This window comes from Bubalus kerabau, chromosome 3, assembly GCF_029407905.1.
Source record: "Bubalus kerabau isolate K-KA32 ecotype Philippines breed swamp buffalo chromosome 3, PCC_UOA_SB_1v2, whole genome shotgun sequence".
In the NCBI taxonomy this organism is placed as follows: Eukaryota; Metazoa; Chordata; class Mammalia; order Artiodactyla; family Bovidae; genus Bubalus; species Bubalus kerabau.
The window spans coordinates 84,365,793-84,381,679 of NC_073626.1; positions in this window are offsets into that span (position 1 = coordinate 84,365,793).

Genomic DNA, 15,887 nt, shown 5'->3' on the forward strand with positions numbered 1-15,887 from the left:
AGAATAGACCTGGTCCACAACATAAAAGTATTTATGAAGCTCCAACTAAGTTTTTCTTCTTTAGTCTATGAAAAATATGTAAAATATTTAAGTGTTTTTCTTCTTCCTAAGAATATGTTAGAGTCTAACACTTTTAACCTATATCTCTAACAATGCATTTTATTCATTTAAATAAGAAAACAAAAAAAGTAACAAAAATGTGGTAAACATAATCCAATGAATGTTTATAATCTGGACCGTATAATATATCTCTATTCTTAAATTATACCTAAGGTTTATACATGGGCTTCCCAGGTGTCTCAGTGAAAAGAATCTGCCTGCCAGTGCAGGAGCTGCAACAGATGTGAGTTCAATCCCTGGGTCAGGAAGATCCCCTGGAGCAGGAAATGGCAACCTGCTCTTGTATTCTTGCCTGGAAAATTCCACTGACCAAGAAGCCTGGCAGGCTGCAGTCCATGGAGTCCCAAAAGTCAGACACGACTGAGCAACTGAGCACACACTCTGAATATAAATGTATGAAAATGGTTTCTTAACGAATTTTTTTATAGAAAATTTCAGTGTTTTGGATGTCTATAGTTTAGCTTTTTATTATGAGTTGTGTATGCTTGCTCTAATAACTTAAATATTATAGGAATATGGGTTTGCTGCTGCTACTGCTAAGTCGTTTCAGTCGTGTCCAACTCTGTGCGACCCCATAGACGGCAGCCCACCAGGCTCCCCCATCCCTGGGATTCTCCAGGCAAGAACACTGGAGTGGGTTGCCATTTCCTTCTCCAATGCATGAAAGTGAAAAGTCAAAGTGAAGACGCTCAGTCATGTCCAACTCTTAGCGACCCCATGGACTGCAGCCCACCAGGCTCCTCCATCCATGGGGTTTTCCAGGCAAGAGTACTGGAGTTTAAAATACATGAAATCCATCATAATCCCACCCCAGAAAAGACAGTTACCATTACCAGTTTGGTACACATTAACACAATGCTCATGCATTATCATTTTAATAATATGAGAAAATTATTTACAGAAACATAGAAATATTTTGCCACTTTCTTTTTTCGCTTAATATTTAATTAATATATTTCTATATTAAAATGCATTAGAATCACCTCATTCTTTTATTAAAGAGCTATGTAATATTTCATTATATATTTACTGTAATTTACTAATCCATTATTGACAGTTATTTGGAAGGTTTCCTATTTTTCACTCTTCATCAGTTTATCAGTGAACATCTTTTTATGCTCTTATATGAGTGTTTCTGCAGAATAACTTCAGTGAGATGGAAGATTCAAAGGAATTATTGTGTTAGTAAATATTGGCAAAGTACCCTCAAAAAACATTGTAAAGAATTGACATGTCTACTGATAGTAAATAAGAGAATCTGTTTTACATACTTGCTAATGTTTTTAAAATCATGCAATAAAAATTTTTTTGAAGCTGGGGTTACAAATCCAGATGACTTCAGGGCCACATAGATAACAAAACATGTTAATGTCTTATGCATAGAATAAGGAAATCGGAACAGTGGATACTCAGCAAATTAATTTTTTAAAAAGCCAACTATAATAGCCAAAAAAATATATCTTGGGTTTTCAGGCTTCCAGTTTTCAGTCTTTGTCTTAATGGAATATATTTGTTTTAATTCTTTAATTTTAAAGCATAGGTCTTTCTTTACTAAAGAGAGCAATACAATCTGTGATAAGATCATTTCACCACAAACATTATCTTTATCGTATTTTCTTCCTTCATACATAACAGATACATTGAAAACAATACAAAACATAGTCATATTTTGCCCATTCATAAATACAAGTAAAAGTTTTTATCAACTAGGTGCAAAGCTTTCAAATTTAAATATGTTCATTTTAATATATTCATATATCAGTAATAGTGGGAAAGAAATGGAAACACTACTTGTTCGGAACATAAGCAATATTCTGCTAAGATTTATATTTGATTTAGTGAAACGTCCTTGGGAAGAAAAAAGAAATTCTATTATTCTAGCTTTATAAAAAGCAGAAGAGGAAAATTTTAGTTTCCTTTTGATGATGGTGGTTATCTTGTCGTCTGTGGGAAAGGGTGAAGGCCAGGGAAAAAATTGGTTCTGCTTTCATTTTTCTAGTTCCACTGCATCAATAAACTTCTGGAAGTTTCAGTAGAGCACACAATGTGAGCATGAGGCAGCTTGGCCTCTGTTAGCACCTTGTTATGCCCTTTAACCTTATAGGGATGTCAAGTCGAGGTGGCTACATAAGGGATTCCCATTGTTACAGGATGCATCAAAAAGTGAATTTCAAAGCAGAATGAGTTTCCCAGTCAGTCTCACACGAGGGTGATGCTGATTAAAAGGAGAGTTTGGAAATACTCTTGTTATTATAATTCTACTTTTGTGTTTTTGACTGTTATTTAAGCTGTATTTCATTTTTTAGAAATCTGAAAAGTAGAATACCTAGAGATAAAATTGCATCTATTTTCCCAACACTTTCCATTTATATTTACCATCTCTGCTGGATGTAAAAGAAATTAGTTACATACTGTTGACAACTGGAAATCAAATCTATGTTGAAGACAATCCTTAAATGTTTATCTTCAAAATGTACCATATTATCCTGGTTTTAAAAATCATTTGAGAGAATAAAAAACTTTGAAACTAAGGGATTTTTTTTTTTAGGTGTTCTGAAATAAGTTCCATCTGTTAGTTTTTATTTTTTCTTAATATATGAGGCCAGGAGAGAAATACTGCAAACCATAGATCCATTTCTTTTGATTCTTAAAGGTAATCATGAGTGAGATAAAAATATCATTGTTTTAGGAATGTATGTCTTAGAGTAGGACAGAATTGTCGAAGAGTAACACAGATTTTTAGATGCTTATGTTTGGCTTGATGTTTAAAACCAAAAAAAAAAAAAATAATCAAACAACTAAATTGGATAGGCTCTAATTAAAATGAAGAAGGGGCAGGAAAACATTAAGCTATAATATTTTGTAAGAAAAAAAAAGTCCAAGGGGCCTCTTTATTCATCATATTCATAAAGTGTTTTTTAAACTAATTAGAAGAGAAAAATTCCTTTTTAACATCTGTTATTATATTTAAATATATACTTTAAATTCATCCTGAAACCAAAACCAAAACACAGCTTGTAAATTTTATTCATTCATTTGTGTACCCATTTGTTCTTATACAAACCATAATGATGACTTTCCTTAGATTTTCCTTACATTCTATGTCTGGAGTTACAAATAACTTGAACTATGATTTTATTAAAATCAGGAGAGTAATTCACTATAAAGTAATCAAACATTTGAATGGAATTTTTCTCTCAGGTTTAGACTTCTGGTCCTTCTATTAGTATTAAAACTAATTTACAGATATTCCAATGCATATATAAACTGGGTAGCTCCTTGAAAAGGGAGTTTTTAAAGGACTTTCACGTTCTGAGCTTACAGAATTGGAGTATACAAACACACTCCAGTGGGGCTTCCCTGGTGGCTCAGTGGTAAAAAAATTTGCCTATCAATACAGGAGATGCTGGTTTGATCCTTGGGTAAGGAAGATCCTCTGGAGAAGCAACTCACTCCAGTATTCTTATCTGGGAAATTCCATGGACAGAGGAGCCTAGCAGGCTATAGTCCAGCGGATCACAAAAGAGTTGGACACGACTTAGTGACTCAAGAACAACAAAACACTCTATCCTTAAAATTTAATTTCCTTTGAAAAGGGATACTCTCTTTTATAAATTCTTGTAGATCTAGTCTAAGACAATGTTGCATTTTTACTGTATCTGGGAAACTACAAGCATGCATCTGTTAAAACTTTGTATTTCTCATGATTTAAAACCACTTGCAATGATGAACATTACTTAAGTATAATTTTTTCCTCTACTGCTTTCTATTTGTCTGTCTCAGATTTCCTCTAACTCTCATACATGTCAAGTTTAGTAAACAAAAAAGAATTTTCCACCTTAATTTAAATTTTTAATTACTTCACAACTACCTTCATAAATGTGGGTAAGAGTTTGCTAAAATTTTACTTTCAGTTAAGATGAACAGAGTATCTATGCCCAAAATTTTGTCATATGCTATGGATAAAAAGGCATATTCCCTGTGCTTGCAAAGCTTCAGAACAATGGTCTTCAAGCATGGCAAACCATAGATTCCCATCAGCAGAAAAAAAAAGTTTCTGCATGAACTCTACTCTTATGAATATATATATATATGCATTTATACATAATACAATGTATTATTGTACAAACATAGAAATTAGAAATGAAGAACAAATATAAATGGAGACAGTAATATTTTTGTTTCTCAAAAGACCTTGTTGCTCATTTCTAGGTTACATTCATTATACTTGGGAGCTCACTGGTCTTGAGAGGAGGATAACACAGTAAAAAGATAATTTTAAAAAAGCAGTTAATTATCTGATAGACAGTAAACATGAGGAGCTAGAATATGGAAAAAGCTCTGAACAAAAAAAACCTTTTCTGCTTGAGGAATCACTAGATCTAAGACTTTCAGTATAAAGAGGAGCTAGCAAAGCAATAAGAAAAAAGAGGATGAACAGAAGAGTACTATAATCAGAACAAGCATCTATATCAAGACACCAAGTTATAGAACCAAAGGGGTGAGTATAAGAGTTCAGGATGATGAATTGTAGAATCAAGGTTGAACACAATGAGTGAAGATGATGAAGAAGAATGCAAAAGGCAGGTACTTGAGACAAGCAACTTGGATCGCATCAGTGTAGGAGACACTGCTGAAGAAATGTAGGAGGGTGAAGGAAGACATTTGTTTTAGATTGAGTCTCCGGGGAGCTGTGTTGAGAGTGGATTTGAAGGGACACAAATGGAATCAGGAAAACTCATCAATTAGGCTGTCACCATATCCAGCTGAGAGATGAAAAGCAGCAGAATTGAAGTGGTGGTCGTGACAGTGCAGCTCTCAGGAGGGGATGAGAAGAGCATGAAGAAAGACTCAGTCAAATTTGGTTGTAATTTTCTGGAAACACTGATGAGTGAGAAGCTTCCTGATTTTCATGACTGGCTATTCTTAAATGAGATGGTAAATACAGCAGTAGGAAAAGGTTTGAGACAGAAAGGAGATAAGCAAATTTTTTAAAATTAAGATTTACATATTAATGAGAGTTCCTTGGATTGCAAGGAGATCATACCAGTTGATCCTGAAGGAAATCAGTCCTGAATATTCATTGGAAGGACTGATGCTGACGCTGAAACTCCAATACTTTGGCCACCTGATGTGAAGAACTGATTCATTTAAAAGATCCTGATGCTGGGAAAGATAGAAAGCAGGAGGAGAAAGTGACAACAGAGGATGAGATGGCTGGATGGCATCACCGATTCGATGGACATGAGTTTGAGCAAGCTCCAGGAGTTGGTGATGGACAGGGAAGCCGGGTGTGCTGCAGTCCATAGAGTTGCAAAGAGTCGGACACAATTGAGTGACTGAACTGAAGATTTACATGATATCAACAGATAAACAGATAAAGAAGATGTGGCATATATATACAATGGAATACTATGTCAAAAAAAGAATGAAATTTTGTCATTTACAACAACATGGATGAACTTGGAGGGCATTGCTGCTGCTACTGCTAAGTCGCTTCAGTCGTGTCTGACTCTGTGCCACCCCATAGACGGCGGCCCACCAGGCTCCCCCGTCCCTGGGATTCTCCAGGCAAGAACACTGGAGTGGGTTGCCATTTCCTTCTCCAATGCATGAAAGTGAAAAGTGAACGTGAAGTCACTCAGTCGTGTCTGACTCTTCGCGATCCCATGGTCTGCAGCCTACCAGGCTCCTCTGTCCATGGGATTTTCCAGGCAAGAGTACTGGAGTGGGGTGCCATTGCCTTCTCCATGAACGGCATTACTCTAAGTGAAATAAATGAAAGAAAGACATACTGTATGATATCACTTATATTTAGAAGCTAAAAAATAAAATAAACTAGTAAGTATAACAAAAAAGAAGCAAACTCAGATATAGAGAGCAAACTAGTAGTTACCTGTGGGCAGAGGGAAGGAGGAAATGGAAATATAGGGAATGGGGATTAATAGATGTATTAATATTATGCATAAGATAAATAAGCTACAAGGATATTTGTATAGGGAACATAGCCAACATTTTATAAAAATTAAAATTGGAAAATATCATTAAGATTTTTGAATCATTACGTTGTACACAAATCTTACATAATATTATATAACTATATCTCAATAGAAAAAAACTATGAACATTTAGAAATGAAAAAATCAAAACCACTTGCCATTCTACCTTTGAAAAAAATCTGTATTTCAAATACTATTTATAATAATTATTATAAAATAATTTAAAATATTTTAACTTCTCTGTCCTTGATCTACTTTAATGCTCTTTTTATATATTATCTCCACTTTTTCATGTCTATTTTTCTCATCGAACATATTACGAGTATTTTTCATGTCATTAAAATTTTTTGTAAAAGAAATTTCTGTAGACAAATAATATTTTATCTTCTAGATGTACCACAATTTTTCAAGCAATTCTATTACAGAACATGTTTATTATTTTCAATGATTCAAATATTTATATATAATGCTATGATCTGGAAATTTATTGTTTGTTTAACATAATAAAGCATAAGCATACGGACCTTTAACATATTTTGCTACTAACATATTTCCATTGACAGTATATGTCAGTGAAACAGGTAATAAAAAATCTGTGCTAATTTGATAGACATAAAATTACAACACTTTATTTTCATTTCTTTGAGTACTGTTAAAGATGAAATTTTTTATATGTTTATCAGCTATTTATATTTCATTTTTATGCATGTTGTTCTTCCATTTTTTAGCCCATTTTTCTATTGGTATCTTATTGATGTTCAAATTAATTTGTGAATTTCTTTAAATAATATGGCTAAATAATAAAGCTAACCCTTCACTGTCATCTATGAAATAATGTTTTAAGTAGTTGACTGTTTATCTTTTTATGTAGTTTATGATTTCCTATACCTCCATATTCTATTTTTTTTTAATTACCCAATTTTTGGTAATAATAAGATGTATTTTCAGAAAATTTGGAGACTATTGAAAAACACCAAAAAAGCAATAAATTAAATCTACATCCAGCCACTCAGACAAAACCAACTTTCTATATGTGTGTGTATGTGCATACACCCATACACACATGCATTTATTTAGTCATCATTTCTTCCATGCATATACATCATTTAAAAGCATAAATGGCATCATACTGCAAAAACTGTTTTATAGCCTACTTTTGACTTATTGGTATATTGCAGATAATTCTGCAATAATAAAATATGCTGTGCAAACATCTTTATTTTAACCATCTCAGGATATTACTTTAAATGGATATTAAATAATTAATTTATTTACTTCATTATTATCAGACTTGCAGATGTTTCTTATTTTCATTTTTTTAAACATTATCTTAATAAACATTTTTGTATACATAGTTTTGTGTTCATAATTGATTATTTCATTAAGGTTTTTAAATATATGGAATTCCTAAGAAGATGCAAAGAATACAATTATCTGACACATAATGACAAATTACCTTCTAGAAATGTTGAACCAATTTACTGGTCCATCCCTATATTATGACACAGTCCAATTCTCCACATCTTCACCAATAATAATCCACATCTATATTTACAATGTGTCAGACTTTGTACCTACTTAATTGATAGAATATCTGAACATTAAAAAATTTAAACAGTTTGCATAAATCCTCAGAGATAAGAATGAACTCAAAGTTCAGGCTGACCTTTAAATTGGTGCTCTCTGTCCATATGCTATACTATCTTGAAAAGTTTTATATACTTATATGACCATTATTACACATCAAATGTTTCTGGTTACTTAAATTATTTTAATATATATATATTTTTAATTTAGAGGTGACTAGAACAATTTTGGAGAAGGAAATGGCAACCCACTCCAGTGTTCTTGCCTCGAGAATCCCAGGGACAGGGGAGCCTGGTGGGCTGGCGTCTATGGGGTCGCACAAAGTCGGACACGACTGAAGTGACTTAGCAGCAGCAGAACAATTTTTGCAAAAAGTTCTCAGAAAGCCTTGCTGCAGATTGAGTCTGCCCAGTTGTGTCCAACTCTTTGTAACCCTATGGACTGTAACCCAACAGGCTCCTCTGTCCATGGGATTTTCCAGGCAAAATATTGGAGTGGGTTGTCATTTCCTTCTTCTAGGAATCTTCCAGACCCAGGGATTGAATCTGTGTCTCCTGCATTGGCAGGCAGATTCTTTACCACTGAGCAACCTGGGAAGCCCCAGAAGGCCTTAGAAGTTATCTTAATGAAGTTTATATTTTCTTAGTGATACCTAATAACTCTATATTTTAATTATATTGACTATTTTATTATATGTTTTCAAGTGTTTTTTAATTTAAATTTAATTTGAGGCATTTAAAAATGCATATCAATGAGCTTCCAATCAAAATTTCTGCAGGATTTTTTGTGGATACTGACAAACTGATTTTAAAATGCACAGTGCAAAGAAATTTTGAAAAAGAAGAGGACACACACTATCTGATCTCAAGACTTGCCACAGAGTACAGGAATCAAGATTGTGATAATGGGAAAAATTACAAATGCATACATCAGTGGGACAGAAATGAGAGGCCAGAAATAGACCCACGCAAATGTGACTGATTTTGATGAAGGCGCAGAGGCAATTTAATAAAGAGAGAGTCTGTTTAAAAAATAAAACATCTGGATGTCTGTATGCAAAATATTGAACCTCAATCTCTTACCCTATATAAAAATTTACTCAAAATTGATCATATATCTAAATGTAAAACATGACATTGTAAAACATTTTGAAGAAAAACAAGTGAAAATCTTTGTGACCTTGGGATAGGCAAAGAGCTCTTAGATACAACACCAGAATCGTAATTCAGAAAAGAAAAAATTAATACCTATGACTTCATCAAAGTTAAAGCGTCTTATTCTTTGAAAACAAAGTCAAGAAAACAAAAACAACAAAAGGAGAAAATATATGCAAATTTCACATCTCCCAAAGGCTTTTTATACAGAACATTTATAAAGAACTCTCAAAACCAAACAACAGAAAACAACTCAATAAAAAAAAAAATAGGCAAAAAAAAAAATACAAAGAATTCTTAAAACTCAGCAATAAGAAAAAAGATTAAAAAATGAGTCAAAGACCTGAGCAGACACCTTACCAAAGATATACAGATGGCAAATAAGCATATGAACAGATGTTCCACATCATATGTCATCAAGGAAATGTAAATTTTAAAAAGTGAGATACCACGAGTGGCCCAAAATCCAAAACACTGACAACACCAAATGCTGAATAAGATGTGGAGCAATAGCAATTCTTTATTGCTGCTGGGAATGCAGAATGGTACAGATACCTTGAAAGACAGTTTGGTGGTTTCTCACAAAACTAAACATACTCTTACCACATGACTTAACAAATACACTTTTTGGTATTTATCCAGAAGGTTTGGAAACTTAAGTCCATGCAAAAATCTGCTATTGAATGTTACTAGACGTTTTATTCATAATTACCAAAATTTAGAAGCAACCAAGACGTCCAAAAATAGGGCAATGGATAAAGTGTGATACATCCAGACAATGAAATATTTTTTAGTGCTAAAAATAAATATGGCGTTTTAAGCCACAAAAAGACATGGAGGAAACTTAAGGGTATATTACTAAGTGAAAGAAGTCAATATGAGAAGGTTATGGACTATACGATTGCAACTATATAACATTATGATAAAGGTAAAAACTATGGAGACAGTAAAAAGATTAGTGGTTGCCAGGGACTGAGGGTGGGGAGGAAAGAGAAATAGGTGGAGTACAAAGGATTAGGGGTGTAGTGAAAATACTTTGTATAGTATTAAAATAATGGATACATGTCATTATATATTTATCCAAACTCATACAATGTACTGCACCAAGAATGAAACTTAATGTAAACTATGGACTTTGAGTGATTTTGATACGTTAATGCAGATTTATCAGTTACAACAAAGGTACCACTCTGTTAAGGGATGTTGGTAATGGGAGAAACTATGCATGTATCAGAGAAGGCAATGGCACCCCACTCCAGTACCCTTGCCTGGAATATCCCATGGACGGAGGAGCCTGGAAGGCTGCAGTCCATGGGGTCGCTGAGGGTCAGACATGACTGAGCGACTTCACTTTCACTTTTCACTTTCATGCCTTGGAGAAGGAAATGGCAACCCACTCCAGTGTTCTTGCCTAGAGAATCCCAGGGATGGGGGAGCCTGGTGGGCTGCTGTCTATGGGGTCACACAGAGTTGGACATGACTGAAGTGACTTAGCAGCATGCATGTATAGAGGTGCGAAATATGTAGAAATTCTCTGTACTTTCCTCTCAGTTTTACTATGATCCTAAAACTGTTCTAAATAATTAAGTCTTTTTAAAAAAAATTGGACAAAATATTTGAATAAACACTGCACAAAAGTATATATAGATGGTGAACAAGCCCAAATAAAAATGATCAATATTATTATTTATTGCAATATGTGAACCGTGAACTTCCTGATGTTCAAGCTGGTTTTAGAAAAGGCAGAGGAACCAGAGATCAAATTGCCAACATCCGCTGGATCATGGAAAAAGCAAGAGAGTTCCAGAAAAACATCTATTTCTGCTTTATTGACTAGGTCAAAGCCTTTGACTGTGTGGATCACAATAAACTGTGGAAAATTCTGAAAGACATGGGAATACTAGAACACCTGATCTGCCTCTTGAGAAATCTGTATGCAGGACAGGAAGCAACAGTTAGAACTGGACATGGAACAACAGATTGGTTCCAAATAGGAAAAGGAGTACGTCAAGGCTGTATATTGTCACCCTGTTTATTTAACTTATATGCAGAGTACATCATGAGAAACGCTGGACTGGAAGAAACACAAGATGGAATCAAGATTGCCGGGAGAAATATCAATAACCTCAGATATGCAGATGACACCACCCTTATGGCAGAAAGTGAAGAGGAACTCAAAAGCCTCTTGATGAAAGTGAGAGTGGAGAGTGAAAAAGTTGGCTTAAAGCTCAACATTCAGAAAATTAAGATCATGGCATCCGGTCCCACCATTTCATGGGAAATAGATGGGGAAACAGTGGACACAGTGTCAGACTTTATTTTTCTGGGCTCCAAAATCACTACAGATGGTGACTGCAGCCATGAAATTAAAAGACGCTTACTCCTTGGAAGGAAAGTTATGACCAACCTAGATAGCATATTCAAAAGCAGAGACATTACCCCAACAAAGGTTCGTCTAGTCAAGGCTATGGTTTTTCCTGTGGTCATGTATGGATGTGAGAGTTGGACCGTGAAGAAGGCTGAGTGCCGAAGAATTGATGCTTTTGAACTGTGGTGTTGGAGAAGACTCTTGAGAGTCCCTTGGACTGCAAGGAGATCCAACCTGTCCATTCTGAAGGAAATGGGCTTTCAGCCCTGGGATTTCTTTGGAAGGAATGATGCTAAAGTTGAAACTCCAGTACTTTGGCCACCTCATGCAAAGAGTTGACTCATTGGAAAAGACTCTGATGCTGGGAGGGATTGGGGGCAGGAGGAGAAGGGGACGACAGAGGATGAGATGGCTGGATGGCATCACTGACTTGATGGATGTGAGTTTGAGTGAACTCCAGGAGTTGGTGATGGACAGGGAGGCCTGGCGTGCTGTGATTCATGGGGTCACAAAAAGTCGGACATGACTGAGCGACTGATCTGATCTGATCTGATCTGATTGCTGCTGCTGCTGCTAAGTCGCTTCAGTTGTGTCCGACTCTGTGTGACCCCATAGATGGCAGCCCAACAGGCTCCCCCATCCCTGGGATTCTCCAGGCAAGAACACTGGAGTGGGTTGCCATTTCCTTTTCCAATGCATGAAAGTGAAAAGTGAAAGTGAAGTCGCTCAGTCGTGTCCGACTCTTCGAGACCCCATGGACTGCAGCCCACCAGGCTCCTCCATCCATGAGATTTTCCAGGCAAGAGTACTGGAGTGGGATGCCATTGCCTTCTCCTAAGGGCATGCAAATTAATAAAAACCACAATGACAATTAGAATGGCTAAAATAAATATAAATTAAATAAAAATTGATAATACAAAATGCTGCTAAGTGTGTGAAGCAGTATGAATGCTCTTACATTGCTGATGGAAATGCAAGATGATACCAACCATTTAAAGCTTCCCAGGTGGCACTAGTGGTAAAGAACCCACCTGCCAATGTAGGAGCCATAAGAGATGAGGGTTTGACCTCTGGGTCAGGAAGATCCCCTGGAGGACATGGTAACCCACTCCAGCATTCTTGCCTGGAGAATCCCATGGACAGAGAAGCCTAGAGGGCTACTGTCCGCTGGGTTGTAAAGAGTTGGATGTGACTGAAGCTACTTAACACGCACTCATCAACCATTTTGGGATACATTTTTGCAGTGTCTTAGAACGTTATAAACATACGTAACACGCGACACATAATTCCACATAAGCCTTTACCCATGATAAATGAAAACTTAGGTTCTCACAAAAAATTCTAAACAAACGCTTCTAGTAGCTTTATTCGAAACAACAAAATCCAAACAACCCAAATGTCCTTTAAGGTATAAACAAACTATGATACATCCACACAATGGAATATTACTTAGCAATAAGTAACAAACTATAGAAATATACAACAGTATAAATCTATCTCAAATGCATTATAATTAAGGGAAAGAGGTTGGTTACAAAAGGCTACATTCTGTATGTTTCCATTGATATGACATTCTAGAAAAGGCAAAACTATAGTGAACTAAAACAGATCAGTTGCCAGAGATTGGGATGGGGAGGAGCCAACAAAGTGCAGCTCAAGGGAATTTTAGGAGTGATGACACCATTCTGCATCCTGATTGTGGGGCAGATTATATGACTTTATGCAATTGTCAAATCTCCTGTAACTATATACCAATAAGAGTGAATTTTAGTTTGTAAATATAAAAATGAATAAATGATTTTTCATTTTTCTTTGCTTTCCTGCATTGCTGAAGTGCTTCCCTAAACCAAAGACACATAAATATCTGTGAGTTATCAAGCTTACTGAATGTTCAATAATAATTTTAAAATATTTAAAGTAATTTAAAATATTTTAAATCTTTATCTGCAGTTTAATATGGTATGATGTATGCTGCTGCTGCTCAGTCCCTTCAGTCCTATTCGACTCTGTGTGACTCTATGGACTGTAGCCCACCAGGCTCCTCTGTCCATGGAATTCTCTAGGCAAGGGTACTGGAATGGGTTGCCATGCCTTCCTCCAGGGGATCTTCCCAACTCAGGGATCAAACCCAAGTCCCCTGCATTGCAGGCAGATTCTTTACCGCTGAGCCACCAGGGAAGCCCATATCATGTATAAGGTCACACTTTATTTTTCCCCAAGTAAAGAATTGTTCTAGTACCTTCTACTAAGTAAGCCATTGTCCCTCCTACTTTTCCCCATTCAAAATGCCTTCTTTATCAGACACTAACTGTATACATGGGGTTGCTAATAGACTTCCATTGGAAGGCCTCCCCCATTGACAGATGATTATTTCTTTGTTGCATTTTATGATCATATGTATATAGTGTCTGTTTTTGAACTTTGTATTTCCATTGCTCTGATGATCTGTCTTCGTGTCTGTCCTTACCAGGCATTAATATTCTGTAGACATGTGTGTGTGTGATATGCAATTCTGTAGTTAAATCAAAGAACAGGGTTGGAGTCACTGCCACTTATGTCTTTAATAAACTCTTAAGTGTGGCTTTGCTTGATCACAGATGGCCAGGAGGGTGGAGGAGCAGGAAGCTGAGGGTGGGTCTCTAGGGAGCACTATCCTCTGAGCAGGAGTAAAATACCAGGACTTGTTGCAGGCATGTTGTTTGGTTTCTACAATATTTATTGTTTTCAATGAGTTGATTTCACTCATTTATATTACTTCTGGCTGCCTATTGGTATTTGAGTTATGGTTCTGACTTTGGGAAAGAATACAGAAAGAAGAGCCCATGAAAGGAGAGTTTGTGAAAAGGTCTCCAAGGGATAAGGTAGACCAAGAGGGAGGGGTGTCACAACAGCCCAGGAAATGAAGGAAGAAAAATGAAGTTAAAAGTGTCAAATACCCCTGAGAGAGCCAGTCAAGATAAGGGCAGCGGGTCATCTGAGCCTTCAGAGAGAGCGTGCTCTGTTAAATGGGGTTAGATATCAGATCGCACTGTGCTGAGCAGGGCCTGAATCTTGGACGCTGGAGATAATGAATGTAGACCGCTGCTATGGAAAGCCTGAATGAGCTGGGGAGCAGAGAAATTGGATGGTAGCGGCGGTGAAATCAAGTGAAGGGAGAGGTCAGTCTGCTTTTGTTTGTTGACTTACCTTTTTGGATAGAAGTTTGAAGAGCATGTATAGGTTGAAGAAAAAGGGTCAGCAAAGAAGAAAATATTGAAGGTAAAGGATATAAAAAAAATTAATGGTAAAAGCTTTAGCATCAGTGATAGGGAATAAAATCAAATCCAGGCTTTGCCTTGAATAGCAGGAAGGACTCCTGATCCCTTAAGATTGGAGGAAAGAATGATGATAGATGTTGCTGTTTGGTGCTGGAGGGAATCACAAAGACGCACAAGGAGCTTCTGTACAATGACCTCAATTTTCTTGTCAAAATACGAGGTTCACTGAGAGTGAAGGGCAGGGATTGTATGGCTCAAGTTGGGCGATAAACTTTTGAAATGGTGGCTGACCACAGAGTGAGAGGATTAGTGAACGCTACTGAGGGACTAACTCAGATTAGAAAACCATCTATCTGCAGAGTGGTATAATTCACTCCTATAGCGTTCATGGGCCTGAATTTAAGAAAAGAGATTTCTCATATGAATTCAGGTTTGTGTGTACAGTGTACAAAGGACAGGCTGTAGAAATGTGGAGAGTAAGCTCCTGGTGTCCAAGCCAAAGTCCAAGTAAGGCTTGGGAAAATGGAAAAGAGCCACGGATTCAAGAAAAACAAGAGTGAGAGAAAAAAGATTTATTCATTTGTAGCTTAAGACCTATGTGCTGGTGCTGCTAAGTCACTTCAGTTGTGTCCGACTCTGTGCGACCCTATGGACAGCAGCCCACCACGCTCCTCTGTCCACGGGATTTTCTAGGCAAGAATACTGGAGTAGTTTACCATTTCCTTCTGTGACTCCCAATAAAAACTTGTTTTAACCTTGTTTTTTCCTTTCCCCTAATTTTCTAACTTATTTCACGTTCACTCATTATTCTGTTAGACACATTTTAGATACAAGGACAGATGAAAGCAAATGAAAGGAAACTAAAAACATATACAGATGGTTAGAAGTGAGTTTCACTTTAACATGGTAGCTGGAATTTAAAGTGGCTCAGTTGAGCTTTGATTGAGAATAAGATGCTGTTGGTGGTTGGAAGGATTTTTGTTGATATGGGGTGGATGTTTATTGAGGTTGTGGAGGTTAGGATGTGATCAGTGATTCTCAAGTTGGGATAATTTTTCCCAAGGGGTTATTGGGCAACGTCTGGAGACATTTTTCGTTTTCATGGCTTGAGGGGTGGAGTCCTACTTGTGGCTAATGCTGGAGATGCTGCACCTTAAGACATCACCTTTTTAGAAGCATTTTGTGAGAAGCATAGTGCTGTGCAATCCATCTCCAGCGGAGTTTAGACTCCCACTCCACTGCAAATCTCTTTACTTACCCAGCTATTTGCATATGGATTCCTTAGGGGTTTATAGCATTCAAACCTACATTACAAGCATTGAAAATCTACGTGCCTTTCTAGGTCTTTGGGGAAATGATTTAATTCTCTGGTTAGCTTAATAAAGAAGTTGCCTGTATAGGA